This window comes from Ochotona princeps, chromosome X (genome assembly GCF_030435755.1).
Source record: "Ochotona princeps isolate mOchPri1 chromosome X, mOchPri1.hap1, whole genome shotgun sequence".
In the NCBI taxonomy this organism is placed as follows: Eukaryota; Metazoa; Chordata; class Mammalia; order Lagomorpha; family Ochotonidae; genus Ochotona; species Ochotona princeps.
The window spans coordinates 83,307,360-83,332,394 of record NC_080865.1 but is presented as its reverse complement, the minus strand read 5'-3'; the positions used below and the strand labels follow the sequence as shown (position 1 = coordinate 83,332,394).

General features: G+C 38.4%; 1 long non-coding RNA gene across 2 annotated transcripts in view; it reads left to right on the top strand.

Annotated features, from left to right (window-relative positions):
• Positions 1 to 25,035, top strand: part of LOC131478554 (uncharacterized) — a 306,124-nt gene that overhangs the window by 112,356 nt on the left and 168,733 nt on the right. The gene's annotated exons all lie outside the window — the stretch shown is intronic.

Here is a 25,035-nt window from a genome sequence, read left to right as displayed (position 1 = left end):
GGTTAATCAGATTAAAACTGGTTTGCTAATCATCATGGCATATTGTTAGCCCGTAGAGAGTGACCAATACAGCTAGTCCAATCTGCCTTCTGAGATTTCTTACAGGAAAAATCTCTTACCTGGGACTCTGTTAGTCATTCTGGGTCAAAACCTCTGCCCAAGGGCAAGGGAAATTACCATTGGCCAGGCCTGAGTCATAGACCACCATTGTGACCACTTTCGGTGGGCCTGAATGTTATGTTTAACCCAGAGCTTCAAAAAGCTTGGGAAAGGTAGTTTTCCTGAAAGACGGATTTTGTCTGTTTTGAAACGGAAGAATTGAGTAGAAAAAAATAGACAATGCTTTCTTTTCTGCTTTTTCTACATCTGATTTCTGACTTCTGTTTAGTTTTTTTCCTTATTTTATGACACTGTTTAATAGGCATTGGGGTTTCCCCTTTCCCCCCCCCCATTGTTCTCCCCTCCAGTCTTTCAATGGGTGTTTTTCGTGTACCCTCAGAAGTCCATCACCCTGTCATTGAGGTGTCTCCCAACAGTGCAGGAGTCTATCTGTTGTTTTGCTGTGAGTCCATTCTTGTACTGCATGTATAGGGTATACTTCTCTCTGTTTTTACCTATGAACATATTTATTTCTGCTACACCTCCATTATACATCCCCTTAGACACAGTCCAGCACAGGTTTAGAAGAAGAAAGAAGTAAAATGAAATAGTCTTCATCTCCATGGTGTTGTTGAACTCATACAAAGACATCGATGTGATGCTAGGGTGGTGCAAAATTAGATTTCGTTCTCTTCTTTATACTTTGCTTGTCTTTGTTAATGCTTGCTTCCTATGGGATTGGATTTAGAGCTCATTTGGTTTTCCTGGGTTTCCATACGGGTGCTTAAATGGTCCTTGCGAGAAATTTTCTGAAGCATTATTGAGAAGGAGAAATGTTTCATGTTGGCCATGCTAAGGGTTTTAAATTGAGTGCTTAACAACCAGGGTTTAGGTGAATTCTTAAATGGAAACAGCCTCCATTTTCCCTCTTGCTCCTACTTCCTATGCTTTGTTCAGACTCTGCCGTGATTTCCAGAGTCATTATATAGAATGGCACTTCCCATCTTTGCTTTCAGAGTAATTTTGCACATCCTTTGTCATATCAGAAGGTGGAGATGCTATCTCTGGTTTATCCATTTGCTTCCAAATGCACTTTCAAGGGTTTTGCCTGCGGCTTGCAATTACATTAAACGATCTGTTACTGTTATCAATATGAAGTATTGAATCAATTCTTTGTGTGAAAGTTTGCCTATTATAGAAAAGGAGCCAGTGGGTGGAGATTTTACGCTGTGTGATCTCTGAGCCAATGCTCATCTTCCTTTTATGCCACTAGAATGTCATCTGGCACTAAGCTCTTCATGGTAGCCCCTCCCAAATGGCACAAAGAGTAACTACAAAGAAATCCCATAAAAGTTTTCATATCTATAAAATCTACATCTGTAAAAGGTCAACGAAATTAGAAATTCTGTGAGGGCTGCTGCTATTTAAGAGCTGCATCAGCACCCTGTTGCCAGAGTGCCTGCGCTTTAGCTTCTGGGGCTTTAGATCCAGTTTATACTCTGGAAACTGCCTAATGTCCAAATGCAGTCAGTAGAGTAATCAAGCATACCTCCCTTCATCATTTTGTACCCAAATAAAGTGGCTTGTTTAAAGTAGTCCCTGTTAGCTCATTGCAGAGGAAAAGTTCAGCCTCACAGAATATTACAGTTGAAATGGACTTTAGGGATTATCTAATACAACTGCTCTTAATTCATACCTGAGGAAACTGAAGTCCAGAGAACTTTGCTGACTCCTCAGTTGTTCTGTCCATCTCAAATCTAATCTACACTCCAGATCTCTTGATTCTTAATCTATTGGTTTTTCAATATTCCAGTCAGAAGAGCACTTCCCCTAAAAACTAGTTTGCCTAGGCTACTTGAATCCAATACTTCAGACATCTTAGAGCATTTTTCTTCACTAGTTGCAACCAACATATTTTCAAGAGCAATAAAATATTTTTTTTGACTTGGTACAGTCAAAATATACTATGAAAATGTTAACAGTACTGTGGCTTGTCATTCTGCTATTTTGTTTTTACATAAGTAGGAAAGCCTATGGGAGCAACTTGGGGTAATAAAGGTTAATCACTGGGAGCTTAAGGGTGCTTATGCTTAATTGGTGGACGATTAAAGATACTCAAGGTTAACAGCTGTGTTTTCCAAGCCAGTAATTCCCTTCATAGGAAGTTTCCCCTGTGGGATTTGCTAAACCTATCAATCAATAGGATAACAAATTTAGGTCTCACTATAAAGGAATTTAGGGGTGAAATAGACTATCTTGACTATAGCTGTATATTAAATTAACTTTCAAAATATTTTTGTCATCTTCGAAATGTTCTATTCTATATTCAAACTGTTTTAGTTTTGCTGTATACATGAAAGTTTAAATGGTACTTTTTCTAAGGTCTATAAATTTGATCAAATAAGCTTTGTGCTCCCCCCCCCCACCCCCATTGGAAAGGCAGATTTACAGAGAGAAAGATCTTTCATCTGCTGATTCACTCCCAAATGGCTGCACTGGCCAGAGCTGAGATGATCTGAAGCCAGGAGCCAGGGACTTTTCAAGCTTTCCCATATGGATGCAGGGTCCCAAACACACTCCTCCACTGCTTTCCTGGGGCACAAGTAGGGAGCTGGATTGGAAGTGGAGCACCCAGGATATGGAACAATGGGATGCTGGTACTTGAAAGTGGAGGATTAGCCAGTAAAGCCATTGCATCGATACTAAGCTTTGTATTTTGTATTGAAGTTAGTTGGTGGTTTTGAAAACTGATTAACTAAGGTCAATCAGATCAAAACAGATTTGCTAATCATTATGAGATTTAGGCTAGTCCATAGCTAGTGGTTAATATGTGTTCGACATAAAAGGCTAAAAAATCTTAAACTTTGAAATGAAGTTAGAGACGCCATTCATTTTCAAACTGAAAAAATGAAGAAGCCAGGAGAGCGGGACTACATAATGCTGAAGGTCAACCACACTAGCTATGTCTGGTGACCTGGTTTTCTGATGCCTTGTTCAGCTTGTTTGTGAGTGAAGTATTATGATTTCAATGTAGCAATGTAACAGTGGAGATGAATGCTAGTAAGTTAGAGACAAACTTTGTCTTTCCTTTGACAAACGTGTGGTTTTAAAGTTTACAAAGAAACAGACTTAATAGCTGAAGACAAGTACCATTAGTCATAGAAGTGGAAGAAATTTATTCCTGCTATTGTTTCTGGTATAAGATGGAATATACTGAATTTCATGTTGGACTGCAATCAGTTATTTCTCTCATCCAATCCCAGTTGATTTGCTATTTCTTACTAATGATTCAATCTTTAATACAATCTTCTAGAGAAACCAGACATTAATGACTATTTGGACTATTATCCAGGAGCTATAGAAATTGGTTATACTATCCCTTGACAAATTTTGAAAATTTCATTACTAAATGTAGTTTGGAGGTGTGTATGCAATTGCTGTTTATCACCTTTTGTCAATAATAACTGTTCCTTCAGGAAATGAAAATGAATTACAAAGATTGATTGAAAATCACTCAGTGAGAAGATTTATTCCCATATGCCAATTCTCCCTTTAATTCTTTTTATCTTATAAAACAAGAAGAGCACATATACTTTATTCCTAATTCAACATTCAGATAATATGTTTAATTTTTGGAAATAGATTTTCATTTTTTTCAGTTTACCTAGAAGTTAAAACAAGCAAACAAAAACAAAACAAAAACCCAGGAGACTTGTACAAAGCATGAAATTGGTGGCATGACCCAGAGACGTGTATTGGAAGATGCTGTTCCTGGCACTTGGCAGGATGTTTCATGCCGAGCTCAGGGCTTTCAGTGACTGGTCATTGGTAAGCATTTCCAGTAAGCTGAGGCCATAAACCTACAGGTATTCTTTCACAGTAATCCTTATATTTAAGTAGGAAATTACAACAGAAAAACCCAAGTGCTACTTAAAACCCACCCCATTAGTTTTTGGTTAATCATGATGAAATAATGATTGCCGTGAGCAATTTCCCATTTTCTAATCTCAGCTGCTTTGCTTGATCCTCAGATTTGTTCATGGAGGAATAATTATCACCACTTGTAACCAGTCAAGAATCAGAAACTGTTAATAGCCTAGGATTTCAAACTGGTGCTTTTTCTCTCTGTCCTTTGATTGCCTGGTTGTCTGACTTGTGCTCGAGTCAAACTAATTCAGGAGTTCGTTGAGAAAAGGCGTTGTTCTGTGCTTTGAGGATTGATCACAAGGAAAGTCAAGATTGGGTGAGGGAACACTTCTCTGCTGAAAATGTGCTTCAGGCCACTACCCACAATCAATTTAACATCATGCTAATTTAAATTTTTTAAAAAATGTATGTAAGTCCTTACATAAAAATTTTTAAATGAGGCATGTTCTTTATTGCACCACAGTTTTGAAATAGAATCAGTGATGGGGCACAACTGCATTTTGACTCAATAGCGGAAAACATATCTGATGATTCCAGTTGAGAACCACAGAATAGGCTAATGCTTGAAACAACTGGCTTTCTGCCAAAGGGACTTCAGAGGCTAGAGGTTGGAAGGTTCCATTTCAAGTATGCTTTATAGAAAAAAGTCCCGGATTGGGAAAGAAGCTGGACTAGATTACCCAAATTTCATGGATTTTCTTAAGCACAGAATTCTATATTTCAAATCTCTTTTATTAGTTTAGCTCATAATTTGAAATTTGCTATCCAACACATGCTCGGCGATAGCTCACATTACCATATAAAGTTAACATGCATTTCTGAAAGCATATTTATTGTTCTCCAACTTTATCAGCTTTATGTTTTCTGTGTAATCTCTGTCATAAGAAAAGACTGAGATGCAGGTTTCAGTGCATTACAGCCATATGTTGGACAGATCTTCCCCTCAGACTTTTCTGTCGCATCTATGAAAGTTTATCCCCTGGGCTGGAAAGTCAAGTACCTTAAATTAGTTGTTTTAAATATATCACTTCTTCTAGTCAGGATTTGATAGAAAATAAACATAGTGAAATATAATAGGTAAATATTCTGGGAGTGAACATGGATTAAATAAATTGAAATCATAAATGTATCCACAGAAATGCAAATGTATTGACCTTTCATATTTCTGAGAAGCGTAAGAGTTTATATATACAGTGATTTAATATGTATTAGAAGAGACATATTTTCTTAATACCTCATTGTATGTGTTTAAAAACCTCAGTTTTTGTGATTAACATAAAATAACAATGTGAATAAGATCTATAATTTTCATAGGTTTGGAGATAAGTATGTTCATAAAACTATAGTTAGCTCTTTTCGGCACTATCTCTTTTCGATATAAGCTCTTTGCAGTTTGCTGCCACAAGCTGCAACCCCAGATGCAGTGAACATGCAGGAGGCTTTATTCCAGCAGGGATGATGGCCGGGGGGAAGGGAGCGGAGGCAGAGAGTCAAAGGAAGAGAAAGAGGTCTCCTGCCATAGTGACAGAAGGGGCTCCAAGGGAAGAGAGAGAAAGAGAGATGGCAAGAAGGGGGTGGCACACATGTGGGAGTGTGACTTTATGGCTGGAAGCAGATATCCTGGGGCTGTGAGGGATTGGCAGATAGGGCCCTGGGCGGGCCACGGGATTACTGGATAGGACTGTGGGGCCTCAGGGGATTGATAGCTGCAGGGGTGGGCAAGGACTAGGGGGAGGTGCCCAAACGGATTGGTGGATGGGGCCATCAGGTACGGGTGTGGTGAGGTTACGGCAGATTGATGGGGACAGGGTTGTGAGGAATTTGACCCTGAGTCCAAAATGATGGGGGTCTTATCAATCTTCAGGACTCCAATCACACCTCACAATTATCACCACAGTCAGGGCCATAAACAGTTATCATCTACAAAGTTGTACTTCCACCCTCTTTATTTTTGTTCATTTTTAAGTTTTGTATTAAGAATACTTAATATAAGATCTACCATTTCAATAAGCTTTTAAGTATATAATTCAGTGTTATAGCACAGATCATCATATTACATAAGGATATTGTGTAACAATTATTAAGTTTTTGTGAGTTATATACGTTTTAAAGATACATTGTTCGTATATTTGGTAAGAGAGAGAGACACAATCTTGGAAATATCTTCCATTTGCTTACTCACTTTCAAAGATTGGGTGAGGTCAAGGCCAGGAGCCTACAGCCCCATCAACGTCCGCCATTTTGGAGACAGAAATCCAAGTTCTTGAGTCATATCTACTTCTGGATCAGAGATGAAACTGGATCAGAGAAAAAGACCTGAACTTGAACCCAGGCAGTCTGCTGTGGGATGCAAGTGTCCTAAACGGTGTATTAGCTTTGAAACTAATACCTGTCCCAGTAATTATTATTAATACCTTTGTCATTTACCTTTTATGCTAATGTTAGAAGTGATTTATGCACAACCATTACAGTATTACATTCTGTATTTCCCTATGCCATTCTGTTTTCTAGTGCGATCTGAACTTTTATGTTGCTACTTAATGTCTTTCGGTTTTGATTCATCCAACTCCCCTTAGCACTTCCACCTGGCAGATCAAGGGGGTGATGAGTTCTCTATGTTTATTTATATGGAAATGTCTATCTTCCCTTCAGCATCTTTTTACAGGTTTATTTTTATTACAAAGTCAGATATACAGAGAGGAGGAGAGACAGAGAGGCTGCAACAGCCAGAGCTGCGCCAATCCAAATCCAGGAGCCAGGAGCCCAGAGCCTCTTCCGGGACTCCCATGTAGGTACAGGGTCCCAAGGCTTTGGGCCATCATCAGTTACCTTCCCAGGCCACAAGCAGGGAGCTGGATGGGAAGCGGGGCAGCCAGGATTAGAACTGGTGCCCATTTGGGATTCCAACACGTTCAAGGTGAGGACTTCAGCTGTTAGGCTACCACACCAGACCCTTCCTGAAGAAAAGGTTTGCAAAGCCTGATATTACTGATTTATAGTTTTTCCATAGAATTTGTCAGTTGTAATTAGAGTCTAGTCACATATCTTAAGTAAGCTTGAACTTCTCTGATGACTTTCAATTATAAACAAATATGATAATAAAAAATCATTGGCTTTGTTAACCCTGTCAGTTTATTCATATCTACTGCAACTCAGTGCGCAAGAGAATAATGAAAAATGTGATGACCTTCACCAGGAAATTTGAGGAACTGCAACTACAAATGATATCTACAAATGTTTCGTCCTAGTGTGAGCAGCAGGCAGATCGTATCTGGTCATATCAGGCTGGATTTAACTGTTTTTCTACTATTTCTGGAAAAACCCTCTTGACTTATGTTTCATGTTTTACTTTTGTTATGAAATTTTATATATATATATATATATATATATATATATACAATTCTCATCAATTATTTGATAAGTCAGCAGTGAAGCTATAATGACATATGGAATTGGTTATAGGACCGTAGGAAAGGAAATGCTGTGCAATTTGGCAGACTCAAATGAAATTGAGAAAACCCTTCTAAAGGAAGTAGTTACTATTTAGCTAAATATGAGTGTAAGCACACTGTTGGATAGATATTCCAAAGTTTCAAGAGAACTGGAAGCTTACAAAATTATATATCCTGATTTTCAAATATTGGCACTTAATAAGAACTATTTTGAAAATATGTGGGCACAACAAAAACCATCTGTGGGTCAGTTTTATTTCAAGTTTCCCTTAGGCATTCTGAAGCAGTGCAGTAGAGCCAGTTTGAAGGTTTGCATTAGGAAAACATAAGAATAGCAAGCAAACCATTTGAATCGCTAGAAGCTAGCCTTGCTTTCAACTACTCCCCCTCACCCGCATCTCACTGAAGTGAAAGAGCACATTTTGAGAATGGAAAGGGGGGAGAATATTTCTCTTTATTAGTAATGGCAATGGCAACTGTTTGTGCAGGGTATGTTTCGTATACTGTTTATTCCTCATTGGTAATTTATGTGGTATGAGATCTCCTACTTGTTGTCCTCTTCAGGATATGATAGATTGCCATTCCAGTATGTGGCCAGATCTAGATGCTGATAATGGCGTACACACATCACGAGGTCATGAAAAGTTGTATCAGTTACGCAAGGAACCTCTCTCTGCACTAGCAGGTCCAATTTCCTAAGCTGATGTGAGGATGACTTGAGAGATTGACTGAAGCACATTGTTTCAGGAGTTCTTCTGTTGTTAAAAGATGAGACTAGTATGATATAACAGGGTTCCTAGTCAGAAACAGGGACTTACATCATTTTATTCTTCTAGTACTAAGACGGGAACATTGTGGCTTTCTTAGCAGCTTTCCCAGATGTAGAACAAAAGTGGAATAGATGTAACTTAAAAGCCATCAGGAGTTAAAGAAAAATGGGCGTGGCCATTGGGCACAGTAGTAGAGACATTGTTTTGGTGTGCCTGTACTGTGAGGGGTCAGATGGGATAATACACAGGGACTCTGCTTTCTGGTGAAGTTGCCTTTTGAAATGTAAAATTCTGCTTCTCCCCATTTCTTACCTTTCCAGGAGAACATTCCCCCCTCCTGCCACCACCCTTGTGGGAGAACAAAGGTGCAAAGTCAACTTATCAATTACTGCCCCTTAGAGTTGTCAAAACAAAAGCAAGGAGACATGGCCCACACTAGTCTCATCTCTGGGTCACTATCAAAGGCATGGTGCCTGAGTTTTTAGCTTATCATCAGGATGGAAGGAGGAAGCCACCAGTCCCACCCTTCTGATGTCCTTTAGCTTTGGACAAGGTGCTACATTGCGGTCTATTGTGATTGTTTTTTTTTTTTTTTTCTGCCATTTCTACCCTTTGGGTGACTCATGTGAACACCCTCCCTGATATGGTGCATAGAAGACACCATTTCCACCATTTCTCGGGTACCTTTCCTCCCTTGAAGCCCCCTCCCATCATTATTGACAGGAACCCTCTTTCTCGCTTTCATAAATACTTCTTGCTTTTCAAACTAGAGTTGTCCACATGGAAATTCTTTCACGTGAGATAAGAAATGAGGTTGCTGCCGTGTTTCACATCAGTTTCCCCGCAGCAGTATCACATGTCAGAGAGTCTGTGTTTGAGTCCAGGCACCTTGTTCAATTCAACCCTCCATGAACATGCTAGGAGGCAGCAGGTGATGAACCAAGGCTCTAGGTTCCTGCTGCCGTATGAGTTCTAGGCTCTTGGCTGCAACCTGACCCAACCTCAGTTGTTGTAGGTATTTGGTGAGTGAACCAACAGATCTGTGTCTTTCTCCCTCTCCTTTTCAAATAAAGTGAAAATTAATAATAGACATTGAAAGCTGGAGTCAGTTCTTATTACATATTTTTAGATGAGGACACTGAGACACAGCCTGCTTATGAATTTGTGCAAAGTGGTACAGTAAACTCTCAAACCACAATGTTAAAGCTACTTCTTGTTAGAAAACTAGAGTTCATAAGCTGATGGTTTGGTTTAAAATATACAGAGCTAATTTGTTTTATTGAAAACTAAGATTCTACATGCAAAGAAATCTAGTGTGAATTTGTGCTGTGTGTATGTATAACTGGAGCTGACTTGATGCTGCCCCTTAAGATAGGATGCCAGGACATAATGTTCTCCAGTTACAGTTTGCCCTGCTCCATACTGTCTCTGTATATTTCAGTAGAATATTTATATTTATAGTCTTACTTGTGCAGTTGCTCCTTAGAAGTTGAATTATGATACAACATAGCATAGATTTCTTTGAATCTGCCATCTCTGGAGTCCATTTTAGCCTCTTGAATCTTAAGGCTTACACATTTTGTCAAATGTGGAAAGGTTTCAGTGGTACTCTCCTCTCCTTCCAGGACTGTAGCCCATGGTGACTGTACAAGTTTACGTTTGCACCAACAGTGAATCAGGATACCCCTACCCCCCAAACCTTGACAGCACTTTGTGGTTTTTGATTGTTGAATGATACGCCTTCTAACTGGGGTGAGGCGAAGCCTCATTGTGGTTTTTCAGTGCATTTATTTCTCTGATGGCTAGTGATGATGAGCATTTTTAAATGTGTCTGTTGGCCATTTGTATTTCATGCTTTGTAAATATTTCTGTTCATGTCCTCTGCCCATTAATTAACTGGATTGTTTGTTTTGTTGATCAGTCCCATTAACAATAGCCTCACTCTCCCAAATTTCTGTTTCTTAAAAGCATTTTTCTTTTTGTGACATTTTTTATGTTTTGTTTTATATTTTTTATATTTGTTTTAAGAGATTTACAAGTGACTGTTGTAATATTTTGAAGGTGGCCTTTTTACAGTCCTGTTAGATGAGCAGAGCTTTTGACGCATCATGGTAGTGTATCATTTCATTATCATTTTGCTCTGTGGTTTTTCTGATTGTTGGCCTGATGGGTGATGTTTCTATATGATTTTAGGCATTTTTAATTATGTTAAAAACTTTGAATACTATTTTCATCTTTCATTATAGCAGGAAGTCACTCTGTTTAGATTTAGCATACAAGGCCTACTTTCGTTGACTGTATCTCTGATGACAATTTAAATTTCTGAAAATTTGTAGTGCTGTTTTTTGTTTTGTTTAATGTTTTTTTTTTCTGTTTGGTTTGTCTGGAGCCCATTAATCCCTGCTGGTGCTCCCTGAAGGGACAGCAACAGCTTCTCTAGGTGGGGAAAGGGAGTCTTTGGCCTTCAGAGATAAAAAGAATTTGCCTCGCTGGGCACGTGTTGCCTTCTAGTGCCACCCATTGCCTTCAGGTGAGTGAGGATAGTCTCTGGCCCTGCAGGGACAACAGCTATTTACTGTACGAGGTAGCTGGCTGTCATGGGATGTCCCTTACTGTGCCACATTCTGGTGTTCTACACAATGGGAGAAGGAGCTGAAGACCACTTGCTGCCTGCGGACTTTTGACAGGGTTCCTCCTGAAGGTGTTGCCTGATGCTTCATATATCTGTGTATGAGCGGGAAGGATTAGGTACATCCTGATGAACGAGCACTTCCTGTGTCTGTGGAACTCTTGCTGATAATCCCTTTTGCTGCTATCACTGGGAATGCCTACCTGCCATGATTGGCACACCTGCCACTCAATCCGGAAGAGGGATGAACCAGCCCACCTGTATCACTTGTGCTGGTTTGGTCAGGGTGGGAGATGCTGGGCCTGATTGCATTCTCTTATTGGGTATCTTAAGATACTCTGCCACTACATTTCTTCAGTCATGGTGTCTCTCACTGATCCACCTCCACTTTCACATGTTTCAGATTACTCCTTTGGTTCCATTTTATGATCACATTGTTTCCACATTTTATGGTTATACTTAGGGGAAACAAGAGAAATTTGAGTCTTGAGATCTTGTCTTTGCTTATGCGGCTGCTTTGGTTTTGTTTGTTTTTCCATCTGATCTGCTTTACATATAAATGCTAATTTTTCTTACACCCATGGCCATTCTAAGTTCTATTCTCTGTACTAAGGTCTCTCTCCTGAAAGATAAAAGCCTGTATTCCAGAATGATATTCATGCTAAGGAGCCTATCTCCCATCTGTACTTTCTACCAGCCTCTATTAGATGTTGGGTCCATGATTTTCTTGAATAGATGAATTTGTCTTAAAAGCAGTGACATCTATCAGTGGGGATATGGTACCGTGGCTTGTGACAGTTCACTTCCAAAGATTTTGAATTTTCATGGGAAGCATTGTTCTGAGATCTCCTCTATCCTCTTTACCTAGTCAGTTGTTTTCAGAAACAATCTCAGGAAAATGTCAGCTACTCACTTCCACTCAGAAGTTCCCAGTCAGAAACTCCTAAAATTCATTTCCCAGGAAACCATGCAGAAATCACCACTGACTTTTTCTTATGTCCCATTAGTTTTTGATTAGACTTCCTCTCAAATCTTTATTCCCCAGAAAGCTTGCTATGCTCTGGATCCAGCCCATGTTTCCCACTTCATTGTTCAGCATGGTCTCTAGTTTATATCTAGCTAATATAGTCTCTACAAGACCCTCAGTTTCTCCAAGACCCTCAGTGGATGCCTGGAACTGCAGACAGTACTCAACCAGGTATAGAATACTTCCTTGCCTACACACACACATACACACCTATGAAATTTGGATATATGGATTAGGTACTATAAGGTACTAACAATAACTAATAGTAATATATGTATATAGTAATATATGTATGTAGTAATATGTATATATATGTATAGATATATACACACATACATACATCCTGTGACAAGTTCTGTGAGTATGGCGATTCACTGTTTCAAAATATTATCTTGTGCTAACTCTTGTTGAATCTGGAAAATGAACACTAGGAAATGAAAGCACAGATACGTGGAGGGAGGAGGGAGCTACTGTGCTTGAATTTGTCGTAACTCCTCTTTCTTGCCTCCAGGAGTGTGCATAGATTACTCCTTCAGTTTCCAACATCCCACCCCCCCACCCCATGCCCAGCACAGTACGTTATTTTTAAAACACCAATTCATCGTGCCATATCTTACATGTCAGCTCCTCTGCGCAGTCATCCTTGATCCTTTCTTCTAGCCACAAGGCCAGGTACAGATGTTGTTTATCTTGTCGTAACTCTGGATTGTTTTTTTTTTTTAATATCTCATTCTATTTTATATTTTGAAGAGTTTATAATTTCAAACTTAGAGAAAAATAGCAGATTTTTATTCAGATTTTATCCATATTGATTATTAGTCACTTATATTTTCTTTACTTTCTGACTTGCATATTTCCCAGACTAAGTTCCAGGTATCCTACTAACTTGACACTAAAAACTTTAGTATATATTTACTAAGAAAAGCACATTGTTTTACATAATTCCAGTATCATTGTCAAAACTGGGAAATTTGATTTTGGCAACATTCTGTTGCCATAATGAGTTTTCCAAATAATTTCCTTAATGTCTTATCTATATCTATTGTAGCCCAGAATCCATTCTAAGATCATATATTACATTTAGTTGTCATGCTTCTTAAGACTCCTTTAATCTGGAGCAGTTTCATAACTCTGATCCTTCCTGAACTCTTGAGTCTGGATCCATTGTATAATATGCATATATTTTTGCTTTGTGATTTTCTCCCTCATGTTTGGATTTCATTTATACATATATAATGTTTTCCATCTTCCTGTCCCAATAGCATTTTTTAGAAGATTTTTTTCAGTAACTTGTAAAGACAGCTGTGATTTGCCAGTCTCCTTCATTGCTGAAAGTCCTTACCTGCATATTTTACAGAAACAGCCCATTAACGGCCTCCCTCTACAAAGAGTCAGAGCAGGGTCCCTGATCCTCCCTTCTGGTCCTTGTTGATTTCTTTGTCACATGCTACCAGAATAAACTTGTGTAAGACAGGAGAAATGTTATTTGATATCTACCATGAATCTTTCCATCACCCATGTCAGATAGAGATTATTCAGTTTTGCATGCAAGAAAGCAAATGTTTCATTGCTGGGACCTGTTTGGAGAGCCAGTGCTTTAAGCATTCACTTCCTTTAAGGATGAGTTAGATTCTTGTATCGTTCTCTTAGTCTGGAATCACATGAGTGTAGCTGATTTCATTCCAGCTCACTCCTCTGTCTCCTTACAATGTTGTGAGATAACACTGTAAATTTAGACCTTCATGGGTGCACCTTGGAAATGCTTTAAAAGTGTTGCTTGCGCTTAGTGTTTCAGTTGCTGAACAAAATATGTAGTTCTGTACTGAGATAGATATTTGATTTTTGGCACACTTTATAACATTCAGTGGATTCGGTCCCTGGAGAACGAACTGTTTCCAACATTGTGGTAAGCTGAATGTAAGAGTTTAACACTGACTTTGGTCACAGCTATGCTAAGCTTCCAAATGTACATTGCTGTACATGGATAGGTGTTAGTCTTCCTTGATTCTATTGACTATAGAAAGACCAGTTTCTGCTGAGAGGGCCCATGTCTGTTGAACTTGTGGTGCTCTCTGATACTACCTTCAGTTTCTTTTTAGACATCCTTTGGTCGTTTGTCTCCCTCCAAGCTAGAGGCACTATTTACTTTCTTGATAGGAAGGTTTTAGGTTAAGAATGAAAGAGGCAATGTTACCTACGGTTCTTCACATTTGATCTCTCAGTCAGGAGAAAGGCATATTAGCCAGTGAATGACTAAGGAAAGAGTAGGCATTCTAAAGTGCCCCTTAAAACCAGTTCTCCCACAATTTGCCTGTTTTCATGGAAGGCCACTGTACATATGATTCCTTCCTGGCCTTCCAAGTCCTGTGCCCTCAAATCTCAGTACCATCTGGGCCCTAAAGGCATTTTGTTCATCCTGGATTTTCTCTACCTATGACTCCTTTTCTTTCTTTTTGTGTTAAATTTTTATTTTGAATTTTTGAATTTTATGGTACAATTTCGTAGAGACTGCGATTACCTCCCCTAAGCTACCACCCCCACCCCCCGACAGATTTTCTTCATGTTGCTACAATAGCATAGTCGTTTATAAGGAGTATGAATTCTTTTCTTAATGTGATTTCCTTTTTAATTTTTTTGTTTTAATGACCTTTTTGCAACCTTGTTCTGATGTCATGAATTGGCAAAGTTCAGATATGGAACAGGTTAATAGTATGGACAAACACTGAGAATTGGCAAACTTTCACCTTGTCGGTTGGTGACTCAGGCAGGAGGGATGGGAAATGTGCAGTCAGAGGCAGAATTGCTTGCCGCAATAAGGCAAGTTAAAATTAAAAAGGATGGAGGGGAGGGAGCCCATCCGTATCCTCTTTATTCACCTGGTTAATGACTCAGGCTGTTCATTAGACACCAAAGAAGCAAGCCTTTATCGTTTATCCATCTTAGGGAAAAAAAAACCAGTAACAGTGAAACGCCTGCATTCAAATTACATCAACATACTCCAAAGCCTCTTTAATTGAAAGTATGTGATGGGATATAATGTAACATTTATCTTGCTGCAATTGATATGAGAGGAAGAGATGTGGGTTGAAGGAATATTTTATTTAAAGACAGGCTTAAGAAGACTGTGGGAGTGATTGCAAGCTTGTCAGCTGATTCACGGGTGCCTGGAGAGAACTTTTTGTCATGAGCTAATCTGAAACCCCAACATGGCCCAGTCCAACACAGTGAAGGCTGTATCTCTCCTCTGTGCCCATCGCTCTAGCCCCACACATTCTCTCCTGGCAGTTATTTTCACGAACAGAAAAAGAGTCCCGAGTACTCATGGGAAGCATTCACAACAAAAACAATCCAATGACAAGATATGCTAAAGGCTTGTCTAGTCACAGACTTGCCTGTCTAGCCCCCGTACAAGCAAGGCATTTGTGTTTTTGGGAATCGGTGGTATTATGGGTACAAAGAGCCGACATTCAGAAGAAGCTGTGAAGAGGAAGGGAGAAGCTTTCTGTTTGGCTTATTGGAGTTAGCCAGACAGAGCCCACTGTCTGGGGAAGATAATTTTGCACTACAGCTTCATTTTTGATGAAAGAAGGTAATCTATTTCTGAGAGAACTTATAAGTGGGCCTGGGGGCATTATTTACAATACATAAATGATTTGGGGACTTCCTCTCCTTACATCCTAGCTATTATGAAACAGTGTAGCAGCCTCATACATAGCAGCACAGTAATTACTTAGTTGGGTTTGGACATGTCAGAAGGGAGATCATGAATTGTTGCATGCATAGGACAGTCTGTGTTCTGTTTTTATCATGGGCCTCCAAAAACAGTCTGCTTAGAAGCAGAAATTCAAATAATGGTCACTTTCTAAAAAATATTATGATCATTAGAAAGGCTTGCTATCAAATAAGCTAGTTCAAATTTGCTTACTTAGAGTAAAAATTAGAAAAATATCCTAGTAGACTTCTTTGGTTCATGTATGGTGATTGAATATATAGTTTCACTGTGGTTAATTTGTAAATTATTTCTCCCTCCAATCTAAGAATATCCTGATTTCCTTTATTGTAAACTCCTGTTAATTTCTTCATGTTTGAAAAAATCTTAGCTCTTTGTGGATTCATTTTTGACATTTCAAATTTTTAGTAAAAATTTATAGAAAATTTTTAAAGTATTCAGAGATGTCACATGTACCTTTCATAAAATTTTACTCTATTATGGATTGATTTTATCTTCCTATTTTTTTTTAATACAGAACTTCTTAACTTTGTAATCCTTCCACCATAACTTATACAAGGCTCTTGGAGACATTTATGTGATACATGGGATAATAAAACATTAGCTTATGAATAATTGACTAGAATTTTGTTAAACACTATGTACTCCATGATTTTAGTTCACAAAAACAGCAATGAATATCACACAGATGAGAATAACTTGGAGGACAAGCAGTTCCGAAGATGACTGTTCTTGTGTTCCAAAGATATTGATCCCCTGAAAATTTCATGTTGAAATTTAATGATGTAATGGTATGAAGAGGTTGGACCTTTAAGAGCTCTGAACACCTTCATCCTCAGTGAGGCTTGGCGAAAGTATAGAAGGGTAAAGCTGGGCTTCCCTAACAATTTTGTAGCTCTTCAGCTTGTCTGCATTTGAGAAAGGGTATTCCATCCCTCTAGAGTGAGCAGTGCTCCAGGTGCCATCTTGGAAGTAGAAACTGGGCACTTGCCAGGCACAAAGCCTGTTAGCATCTTGATTTAGGATGTCCCAACTGCTAGAAATATAAAAAATAAATTCTGTTGTTTGGAAGTTATCCAATCTCAGATATTCCGTTTTAGCAACACCACAAAGTAGGGGAAGATTGATATATCCTATGTGTGGCTTTCACATAATTGCTTCTCTTATCTGTGATGTAACTGAAATCATTTTGAAATTTAACATGATACAGCATCTCCGAGTCAGAAATTCTTATAACTTACCAATTCATTGCTATGTGATACGATTCTTTTCCTTGATTATCATCTTGTGTGCTCAAGTTTTTTACTTATGTTTATGTATGCTTGCTGTAATTCTATAGTATAGAGCTTGGCAGTCAATATAGTTTGTCCCAATTCCTGTGTTTGTCAGTATCAACCACTTACCTTTGTCTTTTTTCCCTTTGAATAAATAAATTTTGTCCTATTAATTAATCTTTGTGAGTAGGTTTTTTGTTGTTGTTGGTCAACTTAGATTTCCCTGTGTCTCTTTTAATGAGTTTATGACCAATCCTATCTTCAGAAATGAATGAATGTATTATTTTCTCTCCAGCTCAAAATGTGTGAGTGGAGAAATGTTTCTTAATATGACCAGGAGACTGTGTGTATGGGTGAGTTTTATGTGTAGATAGTTATATTCATAAGGGAACTTAATTTAAGTGTCAACATATAAAAAATGCTGGTTCCTCAGAATTTTAATGAGAAGCGTTGCATTGGGTTTTCTGCTGTTTCACTAAAAACCTGCTCTTCTATTGAATTATTCAAATTTAAGAAAAGATTTTACCATTAACATTAATTTTCACTCCTATGTTTGAAGTGTTTGTACATTTGTATTCTTGACAAAATCAGGAGGACCTACATGAGTGCACTGCATGGGAAAACAGCCATTCATTCAGCTACCATCTATGATTCTATAGTAACAAATGTTCAGGATATGAGGCAGGAGTAGGTGAAGAAATACTTACTTCTGAACTTCGACATTGATGGGACTGAAGAATAAAGCATAACAAAACAAGCACCCTTTTCTATTAACTAAATTTAAGACTTATGTAAACTTTATTTAAAGCTTTTGATTTTTAAGGTGTTTTTTATATTTATTTAAAGACAGGGTTACACAAAGAGGAGAGAGAGAGAGAGAGAGAGTCTTCCATTCACTGGTTTGCTCCCCAAATGAGTGCAGTGGCCAGAGTTGAGCTTGTCTGAAGCTGGGAGCCAGGAGCTTCTTCTGCATCTCCCACACCGGTGCAAGGTCTCAAGGCTTTGGGCCAACCTCTGTTGCTTTCCCAGGCCACAAGCAGGGAGCTGTATCTAAAGTGGAATAGCCTAGTCACAAGCCTGCACCCATTTGAGTTGCTTACACCTCAAGAGGGGAGGCTTAGCTTAGTACTCCATAGCACTGGCCTCTGTTTAGATATTTTAAATAAAAATATTAAGAAAATAAAAAACAGAAAAAATAATGTTAATGGATGTGTTAGGATAATAAAGTTAAGATTTTCCTAAACTTTCAAATTTCTCTTGATTAAACAACTGTTCACAAGATATCTAAATACACCTCTGCAAGTTTCAAGCATGAGTGTCTTAGGGAGTTTCTACATACTTACCTGAAGCAGTAGCATTCTTCTGACCAGCTGTTTCCCCACCAAGAATGCAAAATGATAAATTGGAGGCCTGGGGTTTAAATATGGAAACAATTTTTTTCCTATAGGCACAAGACTACAGAAATACAGATTCCTTTAATGTTCTTGAGGTCTTAACAGCTTGTTCTCCTGCCCCCTAAAACCAAGCCTCTAACCCTCAGATCTAATAACTCTAACCTCTTTCCTCCATTTTTTCCTGTTTTTTTCTAATCATGGGATTTAATAATAATACTTAGCCATAAATATCTTGAAATTCCATTGATATACCCCAAATAATGAGTTGTGCACACTATCCAACATCATATCAGAATGAATTTACTGAGGCTTCCTGGAGGAATAATATAAGAATTTTAAAGTTAATATTTTATTCAGTATGTATATTTCACTATATTAAACATCCTTAATATAGTGAAAAATGGGTAAGTCATACTGCTTTTTAAACTAGTGTCATAAGGTCTTTTGTGATTTTTTTCAACTTTGAGATTCTAGTGACTAAATAATGGTATCTTAGAGTAGGACACTCTATGCTACAGAATCTAGTCTAGGTTACACAATTGGTATTTGAATTTCTATATAAGTTCCTAAGAGATTACCAAATTTCCACTTAAACACTTTCAGTAATAGAGAATTTATTTCTTGGAGATATTTCTACCTTCTTTGGAATGAAACTCTGCTTCTGCTGAGCCAAAATCTGCTTTGTAAACTCAATCATTCCCAGCCCTGCCTTCTTGAGGATACACAAAACATTGTGTTCTGTCATCTTCATGGTTATTTGAAGACAAGTTTTGTCCTTTTCCTTTTCAAAAGTCCTGGTCACAGCCACCAGGATTAGGCCAGGCCAAAGCTAGAAGCTCAAAATGTAACTCAGATCTCCCCGTTGGGTAGCAAGGACCCAGATGGTTAATTCCTCACCTTCTGCCATCCAGGATGTGCATCAGTAGGAAAATGGATTGGAAACAGAACCCCCATGCAAATCCAGGCACTGCGGTGTGGGGGACAGGCATCTCAATTGTTATTGCTGAAGCAGATACCTACGCCAGTTTTTCCTTGACATATCCTCTTCTTGAGGCTCTATGTTTCTTTAAATGACGTTATTTTATGTGTCTTTATTATATTTGCAGTTATTCCCTCTAAAAACATAAGACTCATATTTCATACTATATCATGAAAAGGCTAAGATATCACATAACATGTAGAAAGAATAAGAAAATAAGTTTAAGAATATTATGTAGAGTCATACTTAAGTAAATGCAACTTTTCTGAGGGTGGAGCGTGATAAGGTTGGTAGTGGTGGCTAGCAAAGAAGTGGGGCAGTCACCAAGCTAATGTAACTTGAGAAGCACATGTATGAGTAAGTATAGCAGTTTGAGGTATGGCAGTGATCTACAGGAAACCCAGAAAGCTAAATGATTAAGTGTAGTTATGGCTCTGAAATTGTGGTTAGGGCTAAGGTCTCTTCTGCTCTCTTCTCTGATAGTTATGTTTGTATTACTATGGGCCTACATAGCTTGAAATTGCCTTATATATAATTTAGAAATCAAAATAACTCTGAAGGAGAAAATATTTTCACATTATTTGGCCATTAAACCTGACTTAACCTGAATCACTTGGCAACAAAGCCTGAGATGATGTAAAGCTGTATATATAATCTTCACTATTGATTTGAAGTATGTTTATTCACAGCTATTTGTTCTAGCAATAATGTTTAATTAGAGGGTGCTTGTCCTATGTGTGTTAAGTAATATATATTTGTATGTCTTTATATTAGCTTTTTTATAAAACTAAATTTTTGAAATATGTGACCTTATTTTAGATATGATATTGTGAGCCAGCAGTATTTTATTATAGTAATAAAAGAGAATGGGGAGCCTAGAAACTTTCTATGCTTTTGCACATTCTGATCACAGAACTGCCCAAATAATCACCTCCCTCAGTCAAGATATCATACTTTGTTATACAATATAAGAATAATTAAATTAGTTGTCTTGGTATTTGTACCTCATTTTCTGAATCATTCTGAGCATGTTGTTTATTGAATCCTGAAGGCTCCTTCACAAGAGCTACTGTTGTTAAGCATGTTCCCGAGAGTAATGTAGAAGATGAAAGTGTATTCACTACAGTGTTATAAATAACAAGCTCATAGGTGCATTTAAAATATCATTCAGTAGACCAAGATAGGATTTTCAGAGAAGTTGCTGTATCACCTACTACCTTATCTGGAGTATAATTCATTATACACAGAGCACTATCAAATTGAATATATTTGATTTTGAATTCTAAATCTGGCATTTACTGGAAAGATAACCTTGAGAAGGTTATCCTTATACATGCTAAGTTTTTATTTGTATGTTTTGATTTAATCCAAGATATATATTTGAGAGGCTGAGAGAGAGAGAGAGAGAGAGAGAGAGAGAGAGAGAGTGTGTGTGTGTGTGTGTGTGTGTGAGAGAGAGAGAGAGAGAGAGAGAGAGAGAGAGAGAGAGAGAGAGAGAAAGACACTCTCCCATCCACTGGTCTACTTCCCAAAGTAAACTGAGCCCAACGTAACCCAGACCAACAAGATAGGAACATAATTCAGGATCTGAACTGAGTGGAAGTATACAGTTACTTGAGCCATCAGTGTTACCTCTCATGGTTTGCATTGACAGTAACCTGAAGCCAGGAGCCAGAGGTGGGAACTGAACCTAGGTATTCAACATAGGGTGAGACTGTGTTAACTAAGCTAACTGTCCACCTAGCTCAATTTATTTTATCTTTCATCATTATACTTATGTTGGAGGGATTCAAGATCATACCACAAAGAATGACTCTATATTCTTGGTTTATACTTGATACACAATAAAGATAGACATTACTGTTATAATTAACAATAATATGAAATAGTTATTCCAAACTCTGAATGCATATTAGAATAATGTGTGCTTTAAAAATTCTTGGGCCTGGGATAGTAGCCTACTGGCTAAAGTTCTCGCCTCGCATGTGATGGGATCCATATGGCCGCAGTTCATGTCCTGGGTGCACTACTTCCCATCCAGCTCCCTGCTTGTGGCCTGGGAAAGCAGTAGAAGATGGTCCAAAGCCTTGGGACCCTGCACCCACATAGGAGACTTGGAGGAAGCTCCTGGGTTCAGATCTGCTCAGCTCTGGATGTTGCAGCAACTTTGGGAGTGCATCAGTGGACAGATCTTTCTCTCTGTGTCTCCCCTCTGTAAATCTGACTTTCCAATGAAAATAAATACATGTTTAAAAAATTACATATCCCATATTAAATTTCAGTGTATGGGAGAGTTTGGGAGCCACTAGCTTGAACTGAGAAATCCTTATAGTTGTCTCTGCAAGATAAGCTTATTGTCATATTAACGAATTTCATGCTTAATTTACTCTTCAGATGGGATTACTATATTCTCTTAATAGCTTTTTGTAAGCTCAGCACAATAAGACTTTTATCTGTTTCATAATTATGCACAAAGTTTTAGAAATTTTGTGCCAGGAAACTGACACTTGGAAATACTGTGAGCCCATTTTCATTATAAACTGGGTTGCATGTTATGGACATAGGTTTTTTTTTTTTCTTTAAGAAATAGTAGATAGTTTAAAACATTAGCTTCTTCAACTGTTGCTTGTTTAACAAAATATCAGAAATGTTCATTAATCTTTTAATTTTGCATATGCATTTCTCTTAATGTATTTCGATTAACATTTCATCATGCCTTGTACTACATACTTTAAAAAGTCATTTTAATTTTTCTAAGAAGTTAAAACTTATTTTAATATTTCATTTGAAAGGCAGGGAGGCAGAGACAGACACCTTCCATATGCTGATCAATTTCCCAAAGGCCTTCAACAACTATAGCTTGGCCAGATGTAAGCCAGGAGCCCAACTCAGTCTAGTAATCCTATGCAGGTGGAAAGGAGCCAGGGCATTGGATGATGACCAGCTGCCTCCCAGGGTGTGAATTATCAGGAACTTGAAATAAGTAGATCTAGCCTTCAAACCCAGGCACTCTACCATGGGATGCAATTGATCCAAGTAGCATCTTAACTCATGCACCAAAACCTGCTTATATTGATAATCAGTTGTCATTGTAGAGTCATGTTGGATTTATATTAAATCCACATAAATGTATTTTTCTCAGATTTATGGATATTGTTCTAGATCTGCACCTTATACAGTGTTGAATTTTAAATATTTTTAAACATCTATTGGAAATAGAGAGAGGGAGGGAGGATAGAGTTCTTCATTTGGTGGTGCATTTAATAAATGGTTGCAATGGCCAGGGCTGGACCAGGCTGATAATTGGAGTCTGGAACTTCATCTGGATCTCCAATTTGAATTCAGGGGCTCAAAGAATTGGGCCATATCCTGCTGCTTACCCAAAATAACAACATGGATCTGGATTAAGAGTGCAACTAATACCCATGTGCAATGCTAACATTATAGAAAGTGGCTTAACCTGTTGTGTCGTAACACCAATCCTCTAATATAATTTTGTTTACTGTTTCAGCCACCTGATAATTTTTTTGAAAGATTCATTTATTTTTGTTGGAAAGGCAGATTTACATAGAGAGGGAGAGACAGAGAAAGGTCCCAAACCAGGAGCTTATTCCGGGTCTCCCATGCAGCTGCAGGGACCCAAGGCTTTGGACCGTCCTCTATCACTTTCCCAGGACACAGGCAGGGAGCTGAATGGGAAGTGGAGCAGCCAGGACATGAATCGGCATCCATATGGGATCCCCATGGTTGCAAGACAAGGATTTAGCTAGTGAGGCATCAAGCTGGGCTCAGCTGAAAAGTTTTTTTTTTTTTAATTTTAAGATTTATTTTATTTGTTTTATTGGAAAGTCAGCTTTACAGAGAGAAGGAGAGACAGAGAAAAATCTTCTATTCACTGGTTCACTCCCCAAGTGGCTGCAATGGCCATAGCTGAGCCCATCCGAAGCCAGGAGCAAGGAGCTTCTTTTAGGTCTTCTACATGGTTATGGGGTCTCAAGGCTTTCAACCATCCTCTACTGCTTTCCCAGGCCACAGGCAGGGAGCTGGAAGGGAAGTGGAATAGCTGGGATATGAATTGGTGCCCATATGGGATCCTGGTGCATGCAGGATTAGTAAAGCCCTGCATGCAAGTTGAGGACAGAGAAAAACTTTAGTCACTATGCTTACCATGCTGCTAAAACTGAAAAAAAAAAATTAAAGTTTACTCTGCCATTTGAATTTGGTAAATAATTTTTCAGACATACAATAAAGCTGGTATATATGGTGATTATGAATTAGGAAAGCTAAATTATTCTTGGGAAATACTTCGTTTTCTACAGAGTTTGGTATTTCCAGGTTATCTTTAAGCATTGAATTTGGACATTGTTTATATTTCATATTCATGATAATAAATAAGTGGAAATGTGTTTTGGCATCTCCTTCATTGAACAGAGAATTGAGAATCTGCAAGAGAATTGTGTATGCTTTTAGGTGTATATAGAATAATAAAATAAGTAGCATTTGTGTCGTGTGTCGAGATGTGGTCTGGAGATCGCGCAGTGTAGTAAGTGGTATGATAGAGCCACACCCTGTGAATACACTCAGTGGCTCGAGAGCATTTCTGGGATTTCAAGAAACGGAGAACACAAATCTATGAGACAGGCAGGGAATAGCCAGAGAGTAAATGAAAGGAAGGAAACAAGATAGTTCCAGACAATATATTCATGATATGTAGGAAGCCTAATGCCCTTACTAAACAAGGAATTGCTGAACAAATTATATGTCAGTAAACATTAGTAAAACTTGAGGTTAACAAAGTCACAGATACAAATATATACATTCTTAAACATACGTGTATATAGCAGAAACATAATTGCACCTCAAAATACTGAGTGGGAAAAGTGAGAAATTCAGAGATGGGATACGATGTGTGAGCTTAAGGATTTGTTTTTGTCAGAGAGGCAGTTACACAGAAAGAAGGAGTCAGAGACACAGAAAAATATTCCATCTGCAGATTCACTTCTTAAATGGCCACAATTGAAGCCAAGGAGCCAGGAGCTTCCTTTGGGATCCAAGGACTTGAGACAGCCTCCGAAGCTCATCCCAGGCACCTTTGCAAAGAGCTGGCTTGGAAGTGGAGCAGGTTGAATTGGACCCAGTGTATATGGAATGCCAACGCTGCAGACTGAGGGTTAGCATACTGTGCTATCAGGTGGACACAATAATGAGTGAGTTTTAAAGTTTGGCATCTAGGCTGCAAGGTCTGAGAAACAGAAAATATAAAAGGGGGTCATTTGGGGCCTGGCACGGTAGCCTAACAGCTAAAGTCCTCACTTTGAATATGCCGGGATCCCATATGGGTGCTGGTTCTAATCCTGGTGGCCCCACTTCCCATCCAGCTCCCTGCTTGTGGCCTGGGAAAGCAATTGAGAACGGCCCTAAGCTTTGGGACCCTGCACCCGCGTGGGAGACCTGGAACAAGTTCCAGGCTCCTAGCTTTGGATTGGTTCAGCTCTGGCTGTTGCAGTCACTTTGGGAGTAAATCAGTGGAGGGAAGATCTTCCTCTCTGTCTCTCCTCCTTGCTATATAATCTGACTTTGCAATAAAAATAAATAAATCTTTTTAAAAATGGGGGTCCCTTCATAAGTTGAAGAGCTTCAAAAAAAACTACCCAATATACAAATCATAACATAACATCATTGTTTACCATGTAAAATATATAAATAAAAAAGATTTAATGACCCATACAAATTATTTCTAAAGTGACCTACAGT